At 45.8% G+C, this 25,346-nt stretch overlaps 1 protein-coding gene across 2 annotated transcripts in view; it reads left to right on the top strand.

Moving 5' to 3' along the window:
* The first annotated feature begins 450 nt into the window (after window positions 1-450).
* The window catches only part of LOC122937809 (ATP-dependent translocase ABCB1-like), a 182,715-nt gene continuing 157,819 nt past the window's right edge, over window positions 451-25,346 (top strand). Inside the window, exon 1 of one of the 2 annotated variants that reach the window (XM_044292882.1) lies at window positions 451-557. The gene's annotated coding sequence lies outside the window, so the exon portion shown is untranslated. Of the gene's footprint in view, window positions 558-8,319; window positions 8,439-25,346 lie in introns of those variants that run through there. The other variant, XM_044292884.1, reaches the window with a different exon arrangement.

Genomic DNA, 25,346 nt, shown 5'->3' on the forward strand with positions numbered 1-25,346 from the left:
GGGCTTAAATAGACATAGGGTGAGAGATAGGGTTATTCTTTCCTAATTTATCCTGCCTTATCTATCTAGCATTGGTAGAAAAAAGCGTTCAATAATTTTATAATTGACCATACCTCTATTATGAAAGTGCAGTCTGAGAGGTAGGAGGAGAACCGGGTAATGTCCTTTAGGTCAAAAGAGCAGATTCAGTACAACGTACGGTACCACGTTATGTTTTATTTTAATCTCTGGAAAGATGTAATTAGCAAATATTTGTTTGGAGTTTCCTTTTAATTTTGTTCAAAACAAATCCCCAGAATAAATTAATCATTTAATATATAGAGTATGTTTGTGTGCAATGGGAGGACTCAGTTGTGTTATTCTGGATTCAGGAACAAAAAATAAATAATGTAAATCATGTACAAACAAAGTGTTTGGAATATTCTAATGCATACGGTGCAAACATTCAATTTTCAACAGAAGCACAGAAGAGGGACTGGATGACTCTTTGGGATCATATTTGCTGCATCATTTTATTTAGAGGAGAAACATTACATTGAGAATGAAGAGATAACAAGGTTGGTACATTTCTGAAACATTTTTATAGAATAACACAGATAATATTGTCTCCAAACAATGTCTATGGGGCTATCTAAACTGGGTGATTGAGCTGAGCACCTTGTCCGTGCCACGGTGCACACATTTGGTTGTGAACAGATGACTATAGCCTGGTTGGCGTGGTTCTGCAACCTTTGTAGTGCACCTGTAGTGGATTTCCCAGTGACTGTATCCACACCTGAGCGGTATCGCAGACCTTGGTTCTCCACGCATTACCTCCATCCGTTTCAGGGTCCGTGGATAGATTTTGGTCACTTGGAATTTTATATATTTAGTAGGTTTTTCCTCACACATTTTTGTATATTTAATAAAGCATTTGTTTTTTCTAATTTCCATAGCGTTCCTATCTACAGTGAATTATTAATGTCAGTTCCCTTGCAGGTTTAAGGTAGTGGAGATTAATATCTGATGTACAGTTATTCACTCAACTCCTGAGATTTCAGTGCTGCAAACTCTTCAACGGCTATTGACAGAGGTTCTGGGAGTCAGACCCTCACAGATCAGATATTGATGACCTATACTGAGGATACTTCATCAGTATATAACAGTTGGACAACCCCTTAAAGTATATGAATAGTGAATAATGAGATACACAGCTGGTCAGTAAGCAGGGAGATGCTGTGCTCTTTGTTCTGCTTATTGGCCAGCTGAATGTTCGGCACCGCGATCTGTCCTTTTCTCTTGGCTCTGCTGCTTCGCCCTCCTGATACAGCTAACATCATTATCGTTTTAAGGCCCTATTACATGGGAAGATAGAGCAGACGATTGTCAGGAGGTGTTCCCTCCCATTAATCGCCTGCTCGCTAGAGGAGCGATTGCTAATGCATCACTCGTCCCATTACTGACTCATTTTATGTAACCTTTTAAAAGATGCCGATTTCTCAATGAACGAGTGTTGGCTCTCGGCGGCAGTAAAACACTGTCAGATGATGGATAAAGAGCGTTCATACGAACACTCATTAGCAATCATCTTAACAATAATCTACCCATGTAATAGGGCCCTTACAAGCAGCAGGGTACTGTGATAGAGAGAGAGGGCCTGTTACGTTCAGCAGTTCTTCAGTGCTCTGACCTCCCAACCACTGTGATCTGGTGACCCACTGGTCTGTAAAGTTATGTAGTGTCTAAACTCCATGAGCCATCGCAGCCATGTGGGTCCCACTTCCGAATCCCACACTCAGATGGCAAAGACACAGCAGACGGTCAGCACATTCATTGTGCGACTGTTAATGTAGTCACTCATGTAGTCACTCATATGCTGATTGCTGCTTCTACTCTGCTGGTTGTGGCTAGATGTGTGATGCAAGAGTAAATTTCCTGTGCTGTTTTGTGTAGTGGCCCCATAGGTGTGCCATCCGCAGTGCCCCTATAACAGTGATATCCACAGCGCCCCCATAACAGTGGCATCCATAAACTGTCCAATAACAGTGACATCCACAATAACCTATAACAGTAGTGAGAACAGTGACATACACAGTGCTCCCATGACAGTGACATCCACTGTGCCTCATAACAGTGAAGAAATGGCTGGGTTGTTATGGAAACCTAGTGTAAAACTGTGTTTATGTCAGTCAAGTGAAGGCTTAAGGACCTTTAATGGTCTATTGGCCAATGGGGGTCATGTGACTGTGTGTATATCAGTTAGTCAAAGAATGAAGGACCTGTGAGCTTCTATTGGCTAATATGGGTCATGTAATATGTTATATTTGCATTTTTGCGAATATACCAAGAGTGGTAGGTTCTAGAGAGCTGAAAACTGGTCTAAAACTTTTCTAAGCACATGATTTACCCGTTTGCCAAATTTTGTGCAGATTGATCCAGTCTTTTGACCGTGCATAAAGGACAGACAGCAGACAAATTGTGGACAATTTTGTGGGTATCCGTCGATTAAAGAAAGAAAAACTCACAATGGTCACTGAAATAACCTGAAACGGACAAAAGTAATAATAAATTAAAATATACTGAAAATTAACAGACTTTGCTTTTGAATTGTGTTTCAGCAGATGAATTTATTAAACAACTAATGAAACTGGCCTGGACAAAAATGATGGTTCCCGGGCCCTAGAAAAGATTGAAAATTATTTGACCATAGGGACATGTTAAACTAAGGTATATCCTGTAATTAGTAATGTTAAGCAAAGCGTCCAAAGCGGGATTTGGTCTTAAGTTTAGGAAAACATTCTCAAGTAATCTAAATTTCCTTGCGCTGTGAGGTAACAACTCAGTTTTCCTAAAATCGCAGCTGCACGTGGTAGAAAGTGAAAGTAAGTGTAGAGAAGACAAGCCCGGGAATGCAAGATCACCCATAATGCCGTCGGCCAGCCAATCCGCAAGTAGCCATCCCTCTGTGATGTCATAGCTATGCAGATCCCTATATAATGCTGATCCTGCGTGGTCGCCGCAATGTTACAAAGGAACGGGCAGTGACAAAAATAAAGCTGTGGCCGGCACAAGTAGCAGCAGAAGCAGGGGTGTGGGTAGCCATAGCAACAGGCAGAGCTGCCACTGTCATCTAGCAGTCGTGTTCTGACTAACAATCCAGCTGTACTGGAATGGCTGATTCATTCTTCACAATCACCTCAAGTTACAAGATACACACAGCCAGAAATCGGTGGGTTCCTCTGACACCACGCTTAGTTGGCATGGCCCTGGAACTACCTATGTGCCCTCAGCTGTCCTGAACCTGCCTCTTGCCCTTGCTGCTATGTCTGTTAGCCAAGGAATGTATTCTGTGGGCTCTGCTCTGCTTTTCAGTGACAATGACCTTTGTGAGGATAGTAAGCAGTTACAGGCCAACCCAGACTGAGAGGAGAGGTCCGCTGCAGACTTCTCTAGGCCGGCAACTAACGATAATGACAGTCGAGTGAGAGCACATGTTGCAAGATGTCAGGGACATGCGCAAAAAACAGGTGAGGGTGACGCAAGTAACATACATAGTAACATAGTATACGAGGCCGAAAAAACTGACATTTGTCCATCCAGTTCGGCCTGTTATCCTGCAAGTTGATCCAGAGAAAGGCAAAAAAAACTGTGAGGTAGAAGCCAATTTTCCCCACTTAAGGGGGGAAAAATTCCTTGCCGACTCCAATCAGGCAATCAGAATAACTCCCTGGATCAACGACCCCTCTCTAGTAGCTATAGCCTGTAATATTATTACACTCCAGAAATACATCCAGGCTCCTCTTGAATTCCTTTATTGTACTCACCATCACCACCTCCTCAGGCAGAGCGTTCCATAGTCTCACTGCTCTTACCGTAAAGAATCCTCTTCTATGTTTGTGTGCAAACCTTCTTTCCACCAGACGCAGAGGATGTCCCCTCGTCACAGTCACAGTCCTGGGGATAAATAGATGATGGGAGAGATCTCTGTACTGACCCCTGATATATTTATACATGGTTATTAGATCTCCCCTCAGTCGTCTTTTTTCTAAAGTGAATAACCCTAATTTTGATAATCTTTCAGGGTGCTGTAGTTGCCCCATTCCAGTTATTACTTTATTTGCCCTCCTCTGGACCCTTTCCAGCTCTGCTAATGTCTGCCTTGTTTACAGGAGCCCAGAACTGTACACAGTACTCCATGTGTGGTCTGACTAGCGATTTGTAAAGTGGTAGGACTATGTTCTCATCACGGGCATTTTACTGCTTAGTTTGCTGTTTATTAGAATTTCTAGGTCCTTTTCCATGTCAGTGTTACTGAGTGTTTTACCAGTGACTCGCAAACACGACTCGCAAACACATGATGATGATGTAGCTGATCGCATATACGCTAGTTGAAGAGGGGGCATGAGGTTGGCAGTATGCCCGTGAGACAGCAGGGTGGAAGCGGGCCCATGAGACAGCAGGGTGAGATCTGGAGCCAAATGTGGTAGGTCATACCATCTGCTACTCGGGAGAAAACCTGTATGGAACACACTGGCAGTGCACTGGTTCATAAAAGCAGCGGCAAGCAGTTATCATGCAGTACTGGAGAGAAAATGCAGTGAGAATTTTTCACAAAGTCACTGGAGGACAAAAGCATGGCGCTATGCAGTGTGTGTGGGCAGAAGGTTGGACCGGCCAAGATGCCAATGTTGGCACGATGGCCCTTCTTCAACACATGGAGCATCACCATAAAGTGGTGTGGGAAAACCGTGCCACTTATTTAGTCTTACAGACTGTCCAACTAGTCCTATCCTACTCCATTAGTCCTACTATGCATGCACTTCAGCCACTCTTACTGTGTAAAACACTCCCTCCTTGAGCTGCAAAGGAAAAACGGTCAATGATTTCTTAATGCAGCAGAAGGACAGGTCTACTCCCAGTGTAACTTCCATCTTAGCCAGTGGCAGCTCAGTAAGGACACATGCTGTTTGCTCAGGCCATTTGAGGAGGCCACTTTATTTGTAAGTTGGCAGAACTACAGGATGAATGATGTCATTCCACTCCTTCACATCCTGGAGAGGATGCTGTGAAATATGATTGGTGAGGGGACAGTAGATGTGGCACCTACATTTCATAGCCACCTGAGCCCTGAGGAGGATGAACTGACAGAAGAGGAGCATGAGGAGCTGGAGGATGAAGTAGATGACCCTGACAGACCGTGGCAGTTTGCAGTGGAGATGGAGGGAAGCCCTCTGAGTCCCTTGCACATATGGCCAGATGCATGCTGTCATGTTTGCATAGAGAAAGCCACATTGTCAGGATTAAGAAAAGGATGACCACTGGCTATCCAGATTGTTAGGCCCTCGCTACAGGTCAAACATGGGTGCATTTTTTAGACCTTCTGAGAGAGATGCAAAAATGGGGTACTATAGAGACATGCAGTGTATTCAGTTTGTCGCTGCCTATGAGAGCCATCTGCCGTCCTCAGGAAGGTCTGACGGGGGGGGGGTGTCTGCGCTCACACTCCACTGATGTGACTGGTTCAGAAGCAACACAAGCTCTATAAGCAGCAAGTTTGGAGTCTCTGATGACCAGTTTTCTCCAGCCACCTTCTGAAGAAACCACCCAGCAGCAGCAGCAGTGGGACAACCAGCAGAACTGCCTGATGTAACAGAATAGATCATTCTGCCCCTTATGATCTTACTGTACTGTGCTGGCACACTGGAATATTGTGCAAAATCGGCTGTTACTTCTGCCCACGTTCTGCTGCCACCATTCTGAAGCAGCCACCCGTCTAATGCCACCCACCTGCTGCCTCTACTGCTATTCCTACAATGTGGCTTCTCGGCCTACTGATATGTACATGTTACATTTTTAAAAGCATATGCATGCCACTGGGCCTTGTTATCACACATTGTCGGTGGGTTCTGCTACTACTGTGATCTGCCACCATCTTGTGCTGTATGCCACTGCTGCTGCCACCCTCCCACCTCTGTCATGGGGCCACTAGTGTCACAGTTACTGCCACTGCTGCTGCTGCTGCCACCCTCCCCACTCTGTTATGGGTCCACTACTTGATTCTTAGTGCTCTGTACAGTGTGTGTACGGAGATAAATTAGACCTTCATGTAACAGTGATCTGTAATACTGACAGCACAGTGATTGTACAGCTAACAGAAGGGATTAGCTATGAATCTTGGTGCACTGCACACTTATGTACACAGTAATGAATTAGACCTGTCTGTAATTGCTCATTCAGACGACCTTATGCTTTCCGCAAAAATGCGGATCCATTTTTTTGTGTGGATTAGATGCTGACCCATTCACTTCTGTGGGTTAAATCATGTCTATAATTGGTATTCTGCTATCTAGCACGAGGGTCCAACAGGATTCTCAATTCAGATCACCACCCCATGTGGATTAAACACTCTTTCGATACCTATTATTTCCAGACTATTCAAACTTTCACTATGAACTTTATTCTGTCTCAGCATCGGTTGTACCTGCGACAAGCTTCTTGTAGACCCAGTCTGTAAGGATGTGTGCGGCAGGTTGAATGATCACTTTAACAGATAGCTTACTCAATGAATAAAGACTCCAGAGGTAACTTTCAATGCTTCTTTATGCTTCAAGGTAGCAAGGATATGAACATAGAGGCTTTTTCATAGGTAAATTTCTAATGAAGTTACACAGCTCCCTCACTCTGCAGTCTCTTCACAACAACTATACAAAATGGAGTTACAGCAGGAAATGGAGGATGGGAACAACCAACTAGCCAGAAACAGCAGGGGTGTAAGGATCCTACCAAATAATATAGTAAAATAACATGTAATAACAACTGCTAGACAGTAAAAGCTGCGTGGCAGCACAAACTTCCTTAAAGTGTGTTGATAGCAGGGAGATATTAGTTGCTTTTTTGGAGACCGTATTGTTTGCAAGTTGCTACATAATACCATTACACGGTATTGCCATTTATATAGGCCTTGATTTTATGGTTTTCACTTCTGACACTAGAAATAAAAAAAATGTTATCTATTTTAATATGTGAGTGTAGCCTGCATTTCATATGGCCACATTTGTAACAGCCTATGGTTTTTAACCAAGCATGCATTGTTTGGAGGGTGTCAACTCGGAGAGAGTGTGGTCCCCAATGTGGGTGCATGCTTCGTCATAAACTAGCAGAAGGTCACGGCAGCGCAGGGGGAACCCTAAGACCGGCATAAAAAAAAGTGTTGTATGTGTTTATAGCGTGATTCTCACATTGAATACGATTGTGTTAAAGAGGCCTGATTTGGGCCTTACGGACCAAGCATTTTCTTTCTTTTTTTTACTTTTTTTCATCATCACCTTCCAAGAGCTATAGCTTAGGGTTGAGCGAACCCGAACTTTACAGTTCGGGTTCGTACCGAACTTTAGGATTTTTGGGGCCCGGACCCGAACATTTCAGTAAAAGTTTGGGTTTGGGTTCGGTGTTCGGCGCTTTCTTGACGCTTTTTGAAAGGCTGCAGAGCAGCCAATCAACAAGCGTTTAACTGTCTGACCATAGAAGCCATCACAGCCATGCCTACTAATGGCATGGCTGTGATTGGCTAGTGCAGCATGTGACCCAGCCTCTATATAAGCTGGAGTCACGTAGCGCCGCACGTCACTCTGCTGTTACTAATGTAGGGAGAGGATGCTGCTGGTGATTTCCGGGAGAAAATAGGAGAGAATCTGTGATCAGAACTCGAATCTTACTCAGCGATCTACATACATTTAGTTGTGTGGGTGCAGGGCACAATCTTTTTACCCTGTCCTGAGCCCAGTGACAGAAAAAAATAACCTTTATCTGTCGGTTAGGTGGGCGGCAGCGGCGGCCATTTTATGCAAGCTCAGTGCACCAGCACTGCATCTGAGTTTTTGTCACATTCAAATCCAAGCTTGAAATATTGCACTAATCTGGTTTTAAAAAATCACCCTTTTTTGGCAATTTACAACATATGGTGCATTTACAGGATTACTCACTGTGCAATTTAAGCTAGAAATACCGCCATATTTTTTTTTTTTTTATATTGACAATTTTTATTTTCAGAGAACATATAAAAAAAAAATAGTCAACATTACAGGTATACATATGACATGTATAACCTAATAATATTTATGGCAGGGTGCAGCAAATGTCATCAATACAGGTTGTAAGATATGCAGGCATGGAATGTACTGACAAATCAACATGAGATGAGGTGAGGATACATAAGAGTAGTCAAAGGGAGGGGAGAGAAAAGGGGGGGGGGATCTTCTCGTCGGAAGATAAATACTCTGATTTGTAGGAGTAAAGAGTACTTTGCTTGTGATTTTTAAATGTAATGCCTGAATTTTTTTCAGGGATTCCAGATACTAAGAAAAGCGGATCTTGTTCTTAGTTCCCAATGTGAGATTTCTTCTAGTCTTTATATCTGGTCAATTTTGGTGTACCAACTCTCAAAACTGGGGATATCTGAGGTAAGCCAGAACTTTGGAAGCAATAATCTAGCGGCTCTCAGCATCAGAGAGAAAAGGGACGCTTGATGTTTGGTGGTTTTCTGGATTCCCAAAGTGAGCAGAACTAGTTCAGGGGAACAGGTAATGGTGGTTTGGCAAATTCTATTGGCAGTTTTAACAATTTCTTCCGACCACGGTTTGATCATTTCGCAAGAACACCAGATATGAAAATAGGAGCCTTTTTCTTTTTTACACCTCGGATGAGTCTTTTTTATAAAGTCAAGTTTTATCCGGGGTTTTATACCACCGAGAGAGGATTTTATAACTATTCTCTTGGGTTCGAGTGCATCTGGAGATCTTATGCGGAGCAATCAACATGCTGGAAATTTCTGTACTTGACAGATTACGTTGTAGATCCCTTTCCCATAGTCCCACTATAGCTGGTTTGGGATCAGAAATTGGAGATTTTAGGTTTCTATATATTGTGGAGATAAGTTTAAGGTATAAAGGGAAGTACTTAATAATTTTTCGAACCAAGAGAGTTCTCCTTGAGGTGTGGTGTTTTTAAGGGAGGAAAGGATCTCCGTTCTGAGGAATCTCAGTGGAATGGGGTTACAGGCTTTTATTTTAGGCAACTCACATATTTTCTGGTCAGGAGGCAGGGTTCCATCCTGGTCTAACAGTTCTCTTATAGGGGTGTCAGAAAACCGTCAAGAGAGGGGAAAGCATCCTCTAAGCTCTCTAGGGGCTAGAGAAACGATATATTTAATATCACTACGGATTGTGGAAAAGTAAGCACGGTCAGGGACGTTATATCTCCATAACAGCACACTGGGTAAATGCAGTGGCGGCTGGGCCTGAGGCGGATAGCAGTTTGGCGCATGTCCTTCCACCACCGAGGATTGCAAGGCGCTTCAGTTTTTCCCTCCTGTTGCTTCCTCCTCCTATTCCGCTTCCTCATCCTCTACCGGCTCCTCATCCGGTCAGCGTAACACCTTCACAACCAATTTCAGCACAGCCAGGGGTAAACGACAGCACGCAGTTTTAAAACTTATCTGTTTGGGGGACAAACCAAACACAACGCAAAAGCTGTGGACGGGCCTTGAACAACAGACCGATGAGTGGTTGGTGCCAGTGAGCCTCAAGCCCGGCCTAGTGGTGTGCGATAACGGGCAAAATCTCGTAGCAGCTCTGGGACTAGCTAGTTTGACGCACATCACTTGCCGGGCGCATGTGCTGAATTTGGTGGTGCAGAGATTCCTTAAAAATTACCCGATATGTCAGAGCTGCTGCATAAAGTGCAGGCCGTCTATGCCCGCTTTCGGCCTTCTTACCCTGCTGCTTGCCTGTCAGCGCTGCAGCGTAACTTCGGCCTTCCCGCTCACCGCCACATATGCGACGTGCCCACAAGGTGAAACTCCACCTTGAACATGCTGGCCAGATTGTGCGAGCAGCAGCAAGCGATAGTGGAGTTTCAGCTGCAGCTCGCACGGGTGAGTAGCTCGGCGGAACAGCACCACTTCACCATCAATGATTGGGCCTCCATGCGAAACCTGTGTTCCTTGTTGCACTGTTTCGAGTACTCCACTAACATGGCCAGTGCCGATAACACCGTTCTCAGCGTAACTATCCCACTTCTATGCATCCTTGAAAAAACGCTGCTGGCGATGATGGAAAAGAGGAGGAAGAGGGATTATTTCGTAGGGTTTCCGACCAGTCATTCACAAGTGGTTCCAAGGGTGGGTTCCTGCACCCACAAACGCCAGGTGCACAATTTTCCAGCCAGGGCACAGTTCTGGAGGATGATGAGGTGGAGGATGAGGAGGAGGAGATGGAGGAGGAACCATGTTCACAGCAGGGTCGCACCGAGACCAGCTCATGGCCATCACTGGTGCGTGGCTGGGGGGATACAGAGGACACAGACGATACACCTCCCACAGAGGACAGCTTTTCGTTGCCTCTGGGCAGCCCGGCACACATGAGCGGTTACATGCTGCAATGTCTCCGCAATGACTACCGAGTTGCCCACATTCTAATTTGTGCTGATTACTGGGTGGCCACACGCTGCTGGATTCCAGTTACAAGGACAACGTACCGTCCTTAATTCCATCACTGGGGCACGATCATAAGATGCGCGAGTACCAGCGCATGCTGGTAGACGCGCTGCTGGTGGCATTCCCACCTGACAGCGGGGGCACAGTGGAAGCACAAGGCGAAGGCAGAGGAAGAGGTCGCCAACACAGCTGGGGCACCGCCAGCACCTCAGAAGGCAGGGTTAGCACAGCCGAAATGTGAAAAAGTTTTGTCAGCACGGCACAACAACCAGCACCACCAGCTGATATGGAACATCTTAGCATGAGGCAGTATTTCACCAACATGGTGGAGCAGTATGTGTGCACACGCCTACACGTACTGAATGATGGGTCTGCCCCCTTCAACTTCTGGGTCTCCAAATTGGGCACATGGCCTGAGCTTGCCCTTTGCGCCTTGGAGGTGCTGGCCTGCCCTGCAGCCAGTGTTTTTTTCTGAACGTATGTTTAGCACAGCAGGGGGCGTCATCACAGACAAGCGCAGCCGCCTGTCCACAGCCAATGTGGACAAGCTCACGTTCATTAAAATGAACCAGGCATGGATCCCACAGGACTTGTCCGTACCTTGTGCAGAGTAGACATGTATACCGGCCTTAACCAGCCATTGTTATACTGCAGCGCAATTGCTCATTCTTGTATTTTGGATATTTCACAATCTTTTGGAGTGTACCCTAATTAAAAAAATAAAAATTAATTAAAACCAAAAACCTTGTCCTCCGCTTCCACCTACACCGCTACGTCCACCGCCTCCTCAAACTCTTATCCATATGGAACTCCACCTAATAAATCAATTTTTTTTTGTATGTATTTTATTTTATTTTATGTCATTTTACTACTTTGTCTGTTTCATTTTCGGGTGATATTCACCAATTTTTGGGTGTAATGTACCACTGCTTTACCTAGTAGACAGGTAAAAAATAAAATTGTCAGTTACCTTTTCAGGTAAAATTCACAAATTTTTGGGTGTGATGTACCACTGCTATACCTAGTAGACTGGTAAAAAATAAAATAAAATTGGTCAGTTACAAAATTCTAGGAACTCGCCGTGCCCCTCACGGAATACCTTGGGGTGTCTTCTTTCCAAAATGGGGTCACTTGTGGCGTAGTTATACTGCCCTGGCAATTTAGGGGCCCAAATGTGTAAGAAGTACCTTGCAATCAAAATGTGTCAAAAATAGCCTGTGAAATCCGAAAGGTGCTCTTTGGAATATGTGCCCCTTTGCCCACCTTGGCTGCAAAAAAGTGTCACACATCTGGTATCGCCGTACTCAGGAGAAGTTGGGGAATGTGTTTTGGGGTGTCATTTTACATATACCCATGCTGGGTGAGAGAAATATCTTGGCAAAAGATAACTTTTCCCATTTTTTTCATACAAAGTTGGCATTTGACCAAGATATTTTTCTCACCCAGCATGGATATATGTAAAATGACACCCCAAAACACATTCCCCAACTTCTCCTGAGTACGGCGATACCAGATGTGTGACACTTTTTTGCAGCCTAGATGCGCAAAGGTGCCCAAATTCCTTTTAGGAGGGCATTTTTAGACATTTGGATCCCAGACTTCTTCTCATGCTTTAGGGCCCCTAAAAAGCCAGGGCAGTATAAATACCCCACATGTGACCCCACTTTGGAAAGAAGACACCCCAAGGTATTCAATGAGGGGCCTGGCGAGTTCATAGAAATTTTTATTTTTTTGCATAAGTTAGCGGAAATTAATTTTTTTTGTTTTTTTCTCACAAAGTCTCACTTTCCGCTAACTTAGGACAAAAATTTCAATCTTTCATGGACTCAATATGCCCCTCACGGAATACCTTGGGGTGTCTTCTTTCCGAAATGGGGTCACATGTCGGGTATTTATACTTCCCTGGCTTTTTAGGGGCCCTAAAGCGTGAGAAGAAGTCTGGAATATAAATGTCTAAAAATGTTTACGCATTTGGATTCCGTGAGGGGTATGGCGAGTCCATGTGAGATTTTATTTTTTGACACAAGTTAGTGGAATATGAGACTTTGTAAGAAAAAACAAAAACAAAAACAAACAAAAAATTTACGCTAACTTGGGCCAAAAAAATGTCTGAATGGAGCCTTACAGGGGGAGTGATCAATGACAGGGGGGTGATCAATGACAGGGGGGTGATCAATGACAGGGGGGTGATCACCCATATAGACTCCCTGATCACCCCCCTGTCATTGATCACCCCCCCTGTAAGGCTCCATTCAGACGTCCGTATGATTTTTACGGATCCATGGATACATGGATCGGATCCGCAAAACACATGCGGACGTCTGAATGGAGCCTTACAGGGGAGTTATCAATGACAGGGGGTGATCAGGGTGATCACCCCCCTGTCACTGATCACCCCCCCTGTAAGGCTCCATTCAGACGTCCGTATGATTTTTACGGATCCATGGATACATGGATCGGATCCGCAAAACACATGCGGATGTCTGAATGGAGCCTTACAGGGGGGGGGTGATCAATGATAGAGGGGTGATCACCCATATAGACTCCCTGATCACCCCCCTGTAAGGCTCCATTCAGACGTCCGCATGATTTTTTACGGATCCACGGATACATGGATCGGATCCGCAAAACACATGCGGACGTCTGAATGGAGCCTTACAGGGGGGTGATCAATGACAAGGGGGTGATCACGCATATAGACTCCCTAATCACTTCCCTGTCATTGATCACCCCCTGTCATTGATCACCCCCCTGTAAGGCTCCATTCAGACGTCCGCATGTGTTTTGGGGATCCGATCCATGTATCAGTGGATCCGTAAAAATCATGCAGACGTCTGAATGGAGCCTTACAGGGGGGTGATCAATGACAGAGGGGTGATCAATGACAGGGAAGTGATTAGGGAGTTTATATGCGTGATCACCCCCTTGTCATTGATCACCCCCCTGTAAGGCTCCATTCAGAGGTCCGCATGCGTTTTGCGGATCCGATCCATGTATCAGTGGATCCGTAAAAATCATGCGGACGTCTGAATGGAGCCTTACAGGGGGGTGATCAATGACAGAGGGGTGATCAATGACAGGGAAGTAATCAGGAAGTCTATATGCGTGATTACCCCCTTGTCATTGATCACCCCCCTGTAAGGCTCCATTCAGAGGTCCGCATGTGTTTTGCGGATCCGATCCATGTATCAGTGGATCCGTAAAAATCATGCGGATGTCTGAATGGAGCCTTACAGGGGGGTGATCAATGACAGAGGGGTGATCAATGACAGGGAATTGATCAGGAAGTCTATATGCGTGATCACCCACTTGTCATTGATCACCCCCCTGTAAGGCTCCATTCAGACGTCCGTATGCGTTTTGCGGATCCGATCCATGTATCCGTGGATCCGTAAAAATCATACGGACGTCTGAACGGAGCCTGACAGGGGGGTGATCAATGACAGGGGGGGTGATCAGGGAGTTTATATGGGGTGATCATGGGTGATCAGGGGTTAATAAGTGACGGGGGGGGGGGTGTAGTGTAGTGTGGTGTTTGGTGCGACTGTACTGAGCTACCTGAGTCCTCTGGTGGTCGATCCTAACAAAGGGGACCACCAGAGGACCAGGTAGCAGGCATATTAGACGCTGTTATCAAAACAGCGTCTAATATACCTGTTAGGGGTTAAAAAAATCAGATCTCCAGCCTGCCAGCGAGCGATCGCCGCTGGCAGGCTGGAGATCCACTCGCTTACCTTCCGTTCCTGTGAGCGCGCGCGCCTGTGTGCGCGCGTTCACAGGAAATCTCGCGTCTCGCGAGATGACGCATATATGCGTGACTGTGCACAGGGCTGTCGCCTCCGGAACGCACATCTGCGTTAGGCGGTCCGGAGGCGGTTAATTTATGCGCGTCATCTCCTTTCATTCAATGCTAACAGCTTTTCCCACATTTTGGCTCGATCCCCAAAAAATTTAATCCATTTATCTCCTTTGGATGTGTCTCTCTTTCTCATGCTCCCTCTCCGGTGTGGAACCCTGATTCGCTGATAACTGTGATCAACATGGTAGGCTCAGAAAAGAACATCGAAAGTTGATAGAGAAGATATCCAAATGGATGGTGGACGTGGAGCCCCTCTGCATAGGTAGCAGGAACATAACATTTAAAAAAAATCGTCTGTTACATTGTCAGGTGACATTTTTCAAATTTTGCCAGATAGAAACCCCTGCTCTGCATAGGTGACGGGGAATAAAATGTAAGAAATTCTTCTTTAATTGATGCGCGCCACCTCCTTTTATTCAATGCTTAAACTTTAACAAGTTGTCCCACATTTGCGCTTCAATAACTTTTCCCACATTTGCGCTTCAGTAATTTCTCCCATATTTGCTCCTCAATAACTTTTCCCATATTTCCGCTTGATCCCAAAAAATTTAATCCATTTATCTCCCTTGGATGTGGTCTCTCTTTCTCACGCTCCCTCTCCGGCGTGGAACCCTGATTCCCCGATAACCGTGATCAACATGGTAGGCTCAGAAAAGAACATCGAAAATTGATAGAGAAGATATCCAAATGGATGGTGGATGTCAAAGGGACGTGCGATCAGGCAGAAGTTATCTAGAGTCAACAAAGTGGCAGCAGGGCCTCTCCTGGCTAACGTTTACAAGTCAAAAATACCACAGTGACATTCCCTATAATGTTTTATTAATCATTCCAATAGCAGGGCATCTTAAGAGTCCTGTATTGTTATTTATCATCACTACCTCCCCGAGTTGGAAGTGGGTAATTGCTGCGCGCCCCCTCCTTAACTTGGAAGCTTATGCTTCAATACTTTGTCCCACATTTCAGCTTGATTACATTTAATTTCATCCATTGACCTCCCTTGCATGTGGAATCCTTTTCTCAGGCTCCCTCTCCGGCCAGGAATCCTGATTCCCCGCCCCCCGTGATCACCATGGTAGGCGCACAAAAGAACATCGAAAGTTTATAGAGCAGATATCAAATTGGATAGTGAACATCACGGGGACGTGCGACATGGTGGGGCAGTAAGTGGGCACACGCCTACACGAACTGACTGACAGGGGTCAGCCCATGCAACTTCTGGGTCTCCAAATTGGGCACATGGCCTGAGCTTGCTCTTTACCCCTTGGTGGTGCTGGCCTGCCCTGCAGCCAGTGTATTGTCTGAACGTGTGTTTAGCACAACTGGAGGGGGTTATCACAGGTTATATTTCCAAATGTTTTGGGGTGTACCCTAATAAAAAAATAAAAAAAATTAATTTAAACCAAAAAGCAGTGTAGGCTACCTCCTCCACCACCGCCGCTTCCACATACACCGCTTCCTCAACCTAATACTCTGAATGGACCTCGTCCTCTTAGATCAAGATTATTATTTTTTATTTTTACATATTTTATGTTATTTAAAGTCATTTCCCCATCCACATTTGTTTGAAGAGCACTTGCCATGCTCTTAACCACATTTTGATGCCATTTGCAGCCCTCTAGCCCTTTCCATGACATTTTTCCAGCCATTTTAGTGCTCAAAAGTTCAGGTCCCCATTGACTTCAATGGGGTTCGTGGTCAAGTTCAGGTCCCGAACTCAAACTTTTTTGTGAAGTTCGGCCGAACCCGTCGAACCCAAACATCCCGGTGTCCGCTCAACTCTACTATAGCTTTTTATTTTTCCATCTAAGTTGTAATTTTTAATGGTGCCATTTTGGAGTAGACATAACTTAGTACTGATTGTACTAAAATAGGATCGCGCTGCAGATATTCCTGATGTCCTCTTTCCCACCATGCGGTTTTACACCATTAGATCCAAGCACGGGACGAAATGTAAGTACTCATAAAATTCCTCCCCTTATCCAAACCTATAAAATCCAAGGGGTCACAGAATAGTGAAGCACATTCACATATACAGTGCTGCCCATAATTATTCATACCCCTGGCAAATTTTGACTTAAAGTTACTTTTATTCAACCAGCAAGTAATTTTTTGACAGGAAATTACATAGTTGTCTCCCAAAAGATAATAAGAAGATGTACAAGAGGCATTGTGGAAAAAAAAAAAAAAAAATAAAAATTCTCAGCTTTTATTTACATTTGAGCAAAAAGTATCCAGTCCAACATTATTCATACCCTTCTCAATAATCAATAGAAAAGCCTTTATTGGCTATTACAGCAATCAAATGCTTCCTAAAATTGCAGACCAGCTTTTTGCATGTCTCCACAGGTATTTTTGACCATTCCTCTTTAGCAATGAGCTCCAAATCTTTTAAGGTTGGAGGGTCTTCTTGCCATCACCCTGATCTTTAGCTCCCTCCACAGATTCTCAATTGGATTCAAGTCTGGACTCTGGCTGGGTCTCTCCAAAACATTAATGTTGTTGTCTGCTAACCATTTCTTCACCACTTTTGCTGTGTGTTTTGGGTCATTGTCATGCTGAAATGTCCACTGGTGCCCAAGGTCAAGTTTCTCTGCATACTGCCTGATGTTGTCATTGAGAATCCTCATGTATTGCTCTTTTTTCATGGTGCCGTTTACTGTGATTAGGTTCCCTGGTCCATTGGCTGAAAAACCCCCCCAAAGCATTAGGTTCCCACCACCATCTTTGACAGTGGGGATGGTGTTCTTTGGGTCGAAGGCTTCTCCTTTTTTACGCCAAACAATTAAAAAATTTTTTTGATCTGACCATAACACAGAAGACCTGAAGTCTTCTCTTTGTCCAGATGAGCTATTGCAAAGGCCAAGCGAGCTTTTGTGTGCCTTATCTGGAGAAGTGGCGTCCTCCTTCGTCTGCATCCATGAAACCCAGCAGTGTGCAGTTTCCGTTGGATTGTCTGCCTTGAGACATTGCCACCAGCAGAGCCCAGATTCACTAAGATGGCCTTGGTGGTGATCCTTTGGATTCTTTTTCACCTCTCTAACTATCCTCGTGGCCAGCACAGGTGTCACTTTTGGCTTCCGACCACGTCTTCTGAGATTTTCCACAGTGCGGAACATCTTGTATTTTTTTATAATACTTTGCACTGTAGCCACTGGAACTTGAAAATATTTAGAAAAGCCCCTTCCTGACTTGTGAGCAGCCAAAATGCGCAACCGCATGTCCTCACTGAGCTCCTTTGTCTTAGCCATGACTGTCCGCAAACCAACTGCAGAAAGCTGCTGTTTTTCACCTGTTCAGTTGATTAAAACAGCTGTTCCCAATTAATCAGGGTAATTAGGATGCGTTAAAACAGCTTGGACTATTTGGAATGATAAAGAATCATTAATTTCTAACGATAATTTGTTTTCCCTTAGTCCTAACAGCAGCACAGATGGCGTTAACTGCCCCTGTGGACTGGTAGGACCGGCGGAATTTTAATGAGCCCAAGAACCAATAAACGATCTTCAGCTCCCTGAAAGGGAGGAGATCACCCCCCAGCCCACCGTGTTTTTAACAAGCATAATGTATTTAGGGTGGGATATTTGTGTGCTGCTGTTAGGACTAAGGGAAAACAAATTATCGTTAGAAATTAACGATTCCCTTACGTCCTCAACAGCAGCACAGATGGGGAGATAGCAAGAAGAATCCCCTAGGGAGGGTCCTCATGCCTGGCAGAACTAAGAACAGTCTGCCCAAAAGCCGAAAACTCTGCCATCCTAGCATCTATCCTATAATGGGAGATGAAGGTTGACTCAGAGCTCCAGGAGGCCGCCTTACAGATCAACTCTAAGGGGAGGAGTCTTCTCTCCGCAACCGAGGTGGAGACCGCCCTAGTAGAATGGGCCCTCACAAACTCGGGAGGATCTAAGGATTGGGAGACGAAAGCTTCCATAATGGCCTCCTTGATCCAGCGACTAATGGTGGCTTTAGACGCTTTACGGCCTTTAGACTTACCGGCAAACAGGATAAGAAGATTCTCATCTATCCTGAACTCACTAGATCTATCCACATAGATCTGGAGGCATCTTGAAATATCCAGCGGGTCTCTAGCTGGAGTATCAGAGGAGGAGGCTGTAAACAAAACTGGTAAAGATATTACCTGATTGATGTTCTGGAAAGTAGGCACCTTAGGCCTGAAGTAAGGTAAAAACTTCAGGAGTACTCTATCCTGTAGAAAAATAATGTACGGGTGATTTGCGGAGAAAGCCTGCAATTCAGAAACTCTTTTGGCTGAAGCTATAGCCAGAAGAAAGACCATCTTTAAAGTCAAAAATTTAAAATTTACCTCCTCCAAGGGCTCGAAGGGGGGAGATGCTAGCCCCCTGAGCACTACTGAAAGATCCCACTGGGGGATAGGTTTCAGTATAGTAGGCTTTAGTCTTTCAGCTCCCTTCAGGAAGCGTTTGATGAGTGGGTCCCGAGAATGTGGCCTGTTGAGACAGGCCGAGATGGCATAAACCTGTACCTTCAAGGTAGCTGGAGATAGGCCTCTATCTAATCCATCCTGAAGAAATTGAAGTATCGCAGGAAGGGGCGGATCTGCAGACGCCACCTGTCTGGAATCACACCATGCCTCGAAGATTCTCATGATCCTGGAGTAGGCCTTCTTTGTAGACTCTGCTCGGGAATGCGACAAAGTTCTCAGGACCGACTCGGAAAGCCCTTCTATATTGGGAAGGGACTGATCAACCTCCAGGCTGTCAGGTTGAACCTGTGCAGATCTGGGCAGAGGTGAGTGTCCCGACGACACCAGGGTCTGCTCCGGGGGGAGTCTCCAGTATTGTCCCCGACTCATCTGAATGAGCTGGGTAAACCAGGATCTTCTGGGCCAAAACGGTATGATGGCTATTACCGAGGCCTGATCCTGACGGATTTTCATCAATACCCTCGGTATCATGGAAAAGGGAGGGAAGATGTAAGCCAGCCTGAACCTCCACGGTATTGACAGAGCATCTATCGCCAGGGGGTTGTCTTCCCTGTAGAGGGAACAGAACCTCATCACCTTGGCGTTGAACCTGGTTGCCATGAGATCCACTTCTGGCATACCCCATCTGTGAACTAGCTGCCTGAAGATCTCCGGATGCAGAGACCACTCCATGGTCGGTAATCCTCGACTTAAGCGGTCCGCTATCATATTGAGGGAGCCTCGAATATGAACGGCAGATAGATGGGAAAGGTTCAGCTCTGCCCACCGAAGAATTACCCCGTTCTCTGACAGAAGGGGCAATGATCTTGTGCCTACCTGTTTGTTTATATAGAGGACTGCAGTCATATTGGCTGACTGGACTTTCACTGCTTTGCTCCGGATCTGAGGCGCAAAGTGAAGGAGGGCTAGCCGGATAGCTCGCATCTCGCGAAGATTGGAGGAAAGATTCCGCTCCAGAGGAGACCAAGATCCCTGAATTGGGGATCCGTCCAGGTGAGCGCCCCAGCCTACAAGGGACGCGTCTGTAGTCAATATGACCCAAGCTGGTTGGGTCATAGACTTCCCTGCTGGTAGCTGAAACCACCATCTGAGGGAATTTCGGGTTTGACCGGACAGGGAGCACAGGGAATCTAACCCCGCAGGGCTGCCGTTCCATAGGTGTAAGACCTCCGACTGAAGAGGACGGAGGTGCCATAACGCCCAAGGGACCGCATCCGCAGCCGCTGACATGAGCCCCAGCATCTTCATGAGAGTCCGGATAGAGACTCGACGAGGGACATAAAGGACCTTTGCCAGGTCCTGAATCCGCGCTCTCCTTTCTGGAGTCAACCGGAGGGACATCTCCACAGAGTCGACCACGAATCCTAAGTAATGGATTGAAGTCGATGGGCTCACATTCGACTTCTGCCAGTTGATAATCCAGCCTAGGCGGAAGAGAAAGGAGACTGCGACCTGAAGATGGTGGGTAAGGATCGGAACTGAAGAGGCTATGAAAAGCCAATCGTCCAGATAAGGAATAATAGTCAGACCTTGGAGTCTCAAAGCGGCCACCACCGAAACCACCACCTTGGTGAAGATGAGGGGGGCAGAAGAGATTCCGAAGGGAAGCACGGCTAACTGAAAGTGCCTGCAAACCCCTGAGATCTGGACCGCGATCCTGAGGAGTTTCCGGGAAGCGGAATGGATCGGAATGTGAAGGTACGCATCCTTGAGGTCCAGAGTAGCCATGACGTCCCCAAGATTGAGGATATGGCTGACTGACCTTATGGTTTCCATGCGAAACCTTGTTTTCCTTATAAATCGATTGAGGAATCTCAAATCGATGATCATCCGGAGATCTCCTGTCTTCTTGGGAACCAGGAACACTGGTGAATAAATCCCTAGGCCCCTCTCCCCTGCCGGTACCTCCTCCAGGGCTCCCTTGGAAATATAGTCCTGAATGTAAGATTCTAGGACCACCTGTTTGGCAGACCCGAAGCTTCGTGTGGCGATGAATCTCTCTGGGGGGAGAGAGATAAGATCTACCCGGTACCCGGCGGAAACTATGTCCTGGACCCAGGGGTCTGCAATCAACCGGCTCCAAGAGTCTTTGAAGTGGGTAAGACGGCCCCCCACGGGAATCTGGGGGAGGGGTACGGGAAAATCTAGAGGAGACACTGCAGGGGCAGCAGGGCTTATCCAAGAGCCTCGAGGAGGCCCATAGTCAGGAGGGTTTTGCCTCCCTGGTGGGTTTGCGGGGGCGTCTCGGATATTTACGAGACGGCCCCCCCCAATCTCTGCGCCTAGACTGCTGCCCAGAACGACTTCCGCCCTTCTTTTCCTGTCTGGGGCGTCCCCGAAGGGGCTGCTGGGGGAGGCTCTTCCCTTTTTTATCGGAGAGCCCCTCCATTATTTTGTCCAATTCGGACCCGAATAACCTATCTGGTTCGAAGGGGAGCCCACAAAGGTTAAACTTGGATGCGTTATCCGCGATCCACGGTTTCAGCCAGAGTGGTCTGCGGGCAGCTGAAACTAGGGCCATAGTTTTGGCGGCCAGCTTTAGCTGCATCTGGGAGGAATCAACTAAAAAGTCCATAGCCAGGTTGGCTGACTTGAAGGCTGCCAGGATGTCGTCTCTTGATACACTCTGGTCCACATCCGTCTGGATTTGATTAAGCCTAGAGCGTAGATAGGTGGCTACCTCAGTGGCCGCAATGGAAGTAGATGCGGAGGCAGCGGCCGCCGCGTAACCCCTCCTAAGGGTGCACTCTGCCCTCCGGTCTAGAGGGTCCTGCAGGCTAGACCCATCGTCTGCAGGGACTAGAGTGCGCCGGGACAACTTGGCTATAGCCATGTCCACCTTGGGAACGGAACCCCACGATTCCACCAAGGGTTTAGCCATCGGGTACATGAGTCTGAATTTTCTGGTAAGCACTGGACCCTTCTCAGGCTTTTTCCACTCTGTGCGCATCACAGAGAGGAGGGTCTCATCCGCTCTAAAGACACGCTGTGTCCGACCGGCGGGATCGGAGGACTCCCCCATGTCAACATCCTGGTCCCCCGACCTGATGGACTTGAGTAACTTCTGCCTCTTTTCTGGAGGAAAAAAGCAAGAAGTAGATTCTTCTTCCTCAGAAGAAGAAGACCCCACTGAACAGGGGGTAGGTCTTTCGACCGGTGCGACCACCTCCATGGGAGTCTGAGAGGGAACTGGTAGCCTCTCATTAAGTAGCTGAACTACTCCCTTGATGGAATCATCCACGTATGTCTTGGTCCATTGGAACATCTCCTGCATCGTGGGTTCCGTGGATGCCGTGCGACAACTCTCACATCTGGAGTAAGGACAGCTGTCAACTAGGGGTGTGTTACATTCGTAACATGCCAAATGCTTCCTCTTGGCCCCAGCCTTCCGCTGATCCTCCTTAGGGGAAGCCATAGTCTGTAATGGAAGAAACAAAACAGGTCATAACACCTACAACATCAGGAGGTGGAGAAAACCAGACCTTAAGGGGGCCCACCAGCACTAGAAGAAATAGAGCTGAAAGAAGAGGAAGTACAAAACCCAAGCAAAGCAATACTGCAGGAATATCACAAAGCACAGGAAAGCTCTGGAGCTAACTTGTGAAAGCAACGCAACCAGAGCACTGACTGATGGGCTCTGGGCGCTTAAAAGGAGGAAACCCCGCCCAATGGGCGGGTTCCTGAAACGAGATCAGCACCACTCCCTTTTTTTTTTTTTTTGTATATGTGCTGCCAAAGCAAGCACTCAGAAAAACCAGAGCCTATACTGGCTCTACCTAAACTAAAAATTGTCTCCCCAGACTAATTCCTAAGTCCAGGATGTCATTCTAGGGAGCCAGTTTAAAGAAAGGTGAGTTTTATACATCACCGCATCGCTTCGGAAAACCGGAAGTGACGTAGCGCACCTAGGGCGCGTCACTTCCGGAAAATGGCGGCGCCCATAGCGCCGCACACATGCGGTAACGGAGGAACGGAGGACCGTCTACAGATGATGAAAGAAGAGGGGAGGGGACGCCCCCCTCCCCAACGGTACCCCAGACCGAAATCGCCATGATCAGGCCTAAAATAAAGGCACTGAGATCCATAGAAAGCGAGCTAAGCTTTAAGGAGGGAAAAAGGAACCCTTAAGCAATCTTCAGCTCCCAGGGAGGGAGTGACACGCCAGTCCACCTGTCCAGAGGACAGAAAAAAACACGGTGGGCTGGGGGGTGATCTCCTCCCTTTCAGGGAGCTGAAGATCGTTTATTGGTTCTTGGGCTCATTAAAATTCCGCCGGTCCTACCAGTCCACAGGGGCAGTTAACCCCATCTGTGCTGCTGTTGAGGACGTAAGGGAACTTTTGATTTTCCCACAGACTGAGACAGTTTGTGAAGGGTATGAATAATTTTGAACTCAACACTTTTTGCTCTAATGTAAATAAAAGCTGAGAAATTTTGTTTTTTTCCAAAATAATGCCTCTTGTAAATCGTCTTATTATCTTTTGGGAGACACCTATATCATTTTTCGTCAAAAAATTACTTGTTGGTTGAATAAAAGTAACTTTAAGTCAAAATTTGCCAGGGGTATGAATAATTATGGACAGCACTGTATGTCCCGTAAAAAGGTTAATTGTACTAAACAGCATATCAGAATTTAAAATCCCCCCACTGCCTGTGAGTTTGATTCCCGTCAGAAACTTTTCAGAAATGGAGGCTAAATTTAATTTAAAAACACAAAATGCAATCGCACACTGCAACCAGCACTCTGCCCTGCCTTTATGCTGGATGTTGAATAAGGCATTGGTGTACATTTTGGCCAAAGCGTAATAAGCCACTCACCACGTCAAGGTCGCCTTCATGAGTGGTCCCTAACACTAGTTCCTACCTTTTATGGGCCATGACAGCCACATAAAGTCCAGGGAGCGCAGGCACAGCATGCACGCCAGGCACACTCTGCTTTTAACCCCGTCCGGTGGTATTACAGCTTTCATCGGATCCAGGGATGCAAGTACTCACATGCATGCTGAGCCCACTATATACTTCTCCTGGAGCCTAAAGGCTACTGGTAGGTGCTGTATAAGCAGACTCAGTTTTATACTGGGTTTATTTAGGTTGTGCGGGCTGAATTTTCCATAATTTTCTCTTTGTAGTACGTATTGGAGGCGTGGCGATCTCCAAGCAGTCAAGCACACCTGTCCTGTTAATCTGCCCCCTGGAGGCTGGTTTTAAAGTCAGTATAAAACTGAGTCTGCTTATACAGCACCTACCAGTAGCCATTAGGCTCCAGGAGAAGTATATAGTGGGCTCAGCATGCATGTGAGTACTTGCATCCCTGGATCCGATGAAAGCTGTAATGGCACCGGACGGGGTTAAAAGCAGAGTGTGCTTGGCGTGCATGCTGTGCCTGCGCTCCCTGGACTTTATGTGGCTGTCATGGCCCATAAAAGGTAGGAACTAGTGTTAGGGACCACTCATGAAGGCGACCTTGACGTGGTGAGTGGCTTATTACGCTTTGGCCAAAATGTACACCAATGCCTTATTCAACATCCAGCATAAAGGCAGGGCAGAGTGCTGGTTGCAGTGTGCGATTGCATTTTGTGTTTTTACATTTATATCTCTATTTCGCCATAGCAATCTGCACCTGCTAGGGGTTGTGCGGGCTGAATTTTCCATAAATTTAATTTAAACATATATATATATGTTTTTTCCCATAATATATTTACATATATTATTATACTGGTGTTCGCCTGAGCATGCTCACCCAACACTACTCCTTATTCTTTAAATATGCAAACTGACACCAAAATAAATTATTATAATTAGTTCCCTATTTTGCGTAGGCCTTTTTGTTATATAATATGTATAGTTTCACGTGAATGGGGCAGTATTGGTTTTGGTTGGTGTGGGTGTTTTTTCTTTTATGAATTTTATTATTTTTTTTATCTTTTGTTAACTTAATCTTTAATATATTTTTGCTACATGATATGTCCTCCAAGAGGTCATAAAAAGACCTTTGGGGGACACTAACTCTTTTTTTTATTTGCAGCTTTTCTTTTTCTTTTTTTACTTTTATCTGCATTTTATTAATATTTTATTGTATTATTTTTTTTATAATTGCTTCCCCAAATGGTCATAAAAAGACTGTTGGGGGACAGTGAACACTATTTTATTTTGCACTTTCTTTCTTCCTTTTTAAAAAAAAATAATATTCTATTTTTTGTCACATAATAGTTCATTTCTTTTTTTATTTTATTTGTATTTTATTATATTTCTTATTTCGTTTTCAAAATGTATTTATATATTTTTTCCACATAATTTGTACCCAATGAGAGACTTTTTTTTGTACTATTTCCACTGTAATTGGGGCATCCAAAGGAGCCCCAGTTACAGGGGAACCCAGCCTCCTGTGGGAGTGTATAGAAGGCAGATCAGATCAGGGTTTCCTGACGCTGTAGCTCTGCGCTCCTCTGCCCCAAGCAGCTCATCTAGCTGCTTCATGACCAATGTCACTGTTTAGTCCCAGCCTAACAGCTCTAGTTCTTATTGCAGGCTTCTGCTTTTCTGCTAGGGTTG

The sequence above is a fragment of the Bufo gargarizans genome, chromosome 5, assembly GCF_014858855.1.
Source record: "Bufo gargarizans isolate SCDJY-AF-19 chromosome 5, ASM1485885v1, whole genome shotgun sequence".
NCBI lineage: Eukaryota > Metazoa > Chordata > Amphibia > Anura > Bufonidae > Bufo > Bufo gargarizans.